Raw genomic sequence first — 4,632 nt, 5'->3', positions numbered from 1 at the left:
CCACCACCAGTGCCTAAGGCACAATTTTTCAGCCCCTGTTTAACAGGGGCGTGTAATTACAATTTTTGATGCAATACTTTGCAGCAGGGCTCGTTCCTGCGTTCCAACTAGAGTGTCTGTGAGGGATTGCAGGGTTGTGGCACCAGCACCAGTGCCTAAGGCCCAATTTTTCAGCCCCTGTTTAACAGGGGCGTGTAATTACAATTTTTGATGCAATACTTTGCAGCAGGGCTCATTCCTGCGTTCCAACTAGAGTGTCTGTGAGGGGTTGCAGTGTTGTGGCACCAGCACCAGTGCCTAAGGCCCAATTTTTCTGCCCCTTTTTAACAGGGGCGTGTAATTACAATTTTTGATGCAATACTTTGCAGCAGGGCTCGTTCCTGCGTTCCAGCTAGAGTGTCTGTGAGGGGTTGCAGTGTTGTGGCACCAGCACCAGTGCCTAAGGCCCAATTTTTCTGCCCCTTTTTAACAGGGGCGTGTAATTACAATTTTTGATGCAATACTTTGCAGCAGGGCTCGTTCCTGTGTTCCAGCTAGAGTGTCTGTGAGGGGTTGCAGTGTTGTGGCACCAGCACCACCACCACCACCACCAAAGGCCCAATTTTTCTGCCCCTGTTCAACAGGGGCATGTAATTACAATTCTTGATCTAATATTTCACAGCAGGGCCCATTTCTGCACCCACCAAGAGCGACTGAGGACTTACAGTATTGTGGCACCAGCACCACCACCACCACCACCAAAGGCCCAGTTTTTCTGCCCCTGTTCAACAGGGGCATGTAATTACAATTCTTGATCTAATATTTCACAGCAGGGCCCTGTGAGGGCTTACGTTGTTGTGGCCACAACAACACCTAAGGCCCAAATTTCTGCTGAGTATATAGGGCAGGCCCCTACTTTCAAACATCTAACTTACAAACGACTCCTACTTGCAAACGGAAGGAGACAACAGAAAGTGAGATTAAATCTACCCCTAGGAAGGGAAATTCTCTCCTGTAAGAGTTAATATGGGAAAAACATTTCTCCTTTCCACTGATGCTTTCCAATCCTTGTTCCACAAAAAAACCCAAATTCTCAAAAAACATTTGTCATTGGGACAAAAAGTGAGGTGAAATCTTCTAAAGAGGAGGAAAGACAGCAAAACAAATGTCACAGGGGTGATAACCCTTCCCTATGTTTTCCAGAAAGCTTAAAAAAGATATTTTGGCTGGAGCTAAACACGTTAAAAATGTACCCGTTCAAAATGACAAACAGATTCTACTTAACAACAAACCTACAGTCCCTGTCTTGTTTGCACCGCCTGTATACTGCTGTTCAGAGTATATAGGGTCTGGTGGCCCCACACCTTTCCTTATTTTAATTTGGGTACGGGGTTCCCCTTAATATCCATACAAGACCCAAAGGGCCTGGTAATGGACTGGGGGGTACCCATGCTGTTTGTCTCACTGATTTTCATCCATATTGCCAGGATCCGACATTACATTAAACCTGCAAGCAGTTTTAAATGAGATTTTTTCCTTTAAAAATGACATTTGGTGCAGGGACTGTTCTAAACACGGGAAACACGCGCCACTTTACAGGCATACTATAGACACCCCCCAGGTGCGATATTTAAAGGAATATTTCACTTTTTTTTTTTTTACTTTAAGCATCATTAAAATCACTGCTCCCGAAAAAACGGCCGTTTTTAAAAGTTTTTTTTGCATTGATACATGTTCCCTGGGGTAGGACCGGGTCCCCAAACCCTTTTTAGGACAATACCATGCAAATTAGCCTTTAAAATGAGCACTTTTGATTTCGAACGTTCGAGTCCCATAGACGTCAATGGGGTTCTAACGTTCGTGCGAACTTTCGGTCCGTTCGCAGGTTCTGGTGCGAACCGAACCGGGGGGTGTTCGGCTCATCCCTAGTCCTGAACATGAAAGGAAAATAGGAGAATTATGACTATTGGAAGACCTAATACATACCTTGGTAATTTGGATTATTCTTATTTTTGTTAATTTTTTATATAAACTATAACGCTAGATTCACATCCGTGCAGGTGAGGAACCCATGCATAAGTTTATGAGTTCCTAACTCACAGGCAAGACGTGCTGTGAGTTAGGAAACATGCGTTGGTGCCATTGATTTTTAATGTCACCCCCAAGCATTAAAAAACCCAGTGCATTTTTAGGTGTACGAAACTGCATGTTTTTTAAAAAGGGTTGGGGGCTTTTTCCCTGCGTTTCCTAGAATTACAGCATCCGATTCAAATGAATGGGCTGCTGTGCCCAGGCAAATGCACAGGGCCCATACAAGGGCGAACCTAGCCTTGGGGTTCCATTTAAATGTAACATTCCTGTTCAGTGTGGTTGCTGATATTTCCATTCCCATGCTATCTTCTTCCACCAGAATACATAGTTCCATTAAAGTTCCAAAGCAATTGAAAAGCCAAATAGTTTAATGCTTCCCTATTGGATTTATCATCCTCGAGGCAGAATCTATCTGTGAGAAAGTGAAATTTTTTTGACTTGCGGGAGGAGATCTTTGCAAAAAATAGGGTAATTCGACCAAAAATGCTGGCCAAAAACTAAAATACTGGTTATAAGTAGGTATGAGCTGAACACCCCCCAGTTCACTTCGCAGCAGAACATGCGAACAGGCAAGAAATTTGTTCGAACACGCGAACATTGTTAAAGTTTATGGGACACGAACATGAAAAATCAAAAGTGCTAATTTTAAAGGCTTATATGCAAAATATTGTCATAAAAAGTGTTTGGGGACCTGGGTCCTGCCCCAGGGGAAAAAAAAAATGCAAAAAAAAGTTTTAAAAACGGCTGTTTTTTCGGGAGCAGTGATTTTAATACCTGGGGGGTATCTATAGTATGCCTGTAAAGTGGTGCATGTTTCCCATGTCTACAACAGTCCCTGCACAAAATGGCATTTCTAAAGGAAAAAAAGTCATTTAAAAGTACTCTATAATGGCTATACGGCTATAATGAATTGTCAGTCCCGGCAATACACATAAAAGTCATTGAAAAAAACCACCATGGGATTCCCCCACAGTCCATTACCAGGCCCTTTGGGTCTGGTATGAATATTAAGGGGAACCAAACCACGAGCCAAAATTTAAAAAAAAAATTGTGTGGGGGTCCCCCCAAATTCCATACCAGGCCCTTTAGGTCTGGTATGGATATTATGGATTTTAAGGGGAACCCCGCACCAAAATTAAAAAAAAATGGTATGGGGTCCCCCCAAAAATCCATACCAGACCCTTATCTGAGCACGCAACCTGGCAGGCCACAGGAAAAGAGGGGGGACAAGAGAGCACCCCCTCCTGAACCGTACCAGCCACATGCCCTCAACATGGGGAGGGTGCTTTGGGGTAGCCCCCCAAAGCACCTTGTCCCCATGTTGATGGGGACAAGGGCCTCATCCCCACAACCCTTGCCCGGTGGTTGTGGGTGTGTGCGGGCGGGGGGGCTTATCGGAATCTGAAAGCCCCCTTTAACAAGGGGACCCCCAGATCCTGGCCACCCCCCTGTGTGAAATGGTAACGGGGTACAAATGTACCCCTACCATTTCACAAAAAAAGTGTGAAAATGGTGAAAATGACATGACACAGCTTGGGGACAAGAACTTTATTAAAAAATAAAAAATAAAACTGTCCCACGAAAAAGAAAAAAAAAAAAAACGCGACCGACCCACCTCCATGGGAGACATCTGCCATAATGACCGTCCTCTCAGGTGACAGCTCTTTTATAACTGAGGGTGGGGCCACACGGTGACATCGCCGGGTGACCCCACCACCCTCTGACGCACGAGAACATCCCTATGGCTTCCCTGTAGCATCAGAGGGGGATGGGGCCTCTCGGTTCGCCCCCCTCTGATGCACGGAGAGATCCCTATGGCTTCCCCGTAGCGTCAGAGGGGGCGGGGTCACCCGGTTACATCACCAGGTGGCCCCGCCCCCTCTGATCCTATTTTAATGGAAGTTGCCTCAAAGTTGCCTTGATGTTTCCTTGAAGTCACATTGCTATAATCTTTTTATATGGACTATAGACTAAAGGACTTATGAATAAAGTGTTGTGGAATGAATCATCTGAGTTTCCATTATTACTTATGGGAAAATTTGCTTTGATATAACAAATTATGCTCGCAATCCAAGGTTTTACTGTATTTTAATAAAACATATGATTTTAAGAAACAAGTGGAGCTCATTCTAATACTAATATAACTAAAATAATGCATATTGTTTTTTTAAGTGTTAAAGAAGATGGAAATGCCATCTACTAACCAGGTTTTACATGTTGCCTGCCACTGCTTTAGCAATGCTCCATACTACCTTATTCTTCAAAGAGGACCAAAACTGTGTCCAAAAAAAGGCAAGCAGAGAACAAAAGGCTATTCACTTGTATTGCGAGTTGTCTCTAAGCTTAGGCAAAGGCTATTTCAACTGCTATCTTTATATGAAATGTCATGCAAATGTACATTTTTAAGGAACTGCTTAGGCAGAATTTCCATATCTAGATGCTCCCTATAACATAGCAAATATTCACTTTTTGAGTTCATGTCTAATTTATATATGTTTTCAAAACTTGTAAGTGTAACAATGCATAGTTTATCTTTTTAAGCATGCACTTTGTATTTTTTTT

This window comes from Aquarana catesbeiana, linkage group LG03 (genome assembly GCF_042186555.1).
Source record: "Aquarana catesbeiana isolate 2022-GZ linkage group LG03, ASM4218655v1, whole genome shotgun sequence".
In the NCBI taxonomy this organism is placed as follows: domain Eukaryota; kingdom Metazoa; phylum Chordata; class Amphibia; order Anura; family Ranidae; genus Aquarana; species Aquarana catesbeiana.
The sequence above is the reverse complement of the archived record's forward strand: the minus strand, read 5'-3'. Positions refer to the sequence as shown.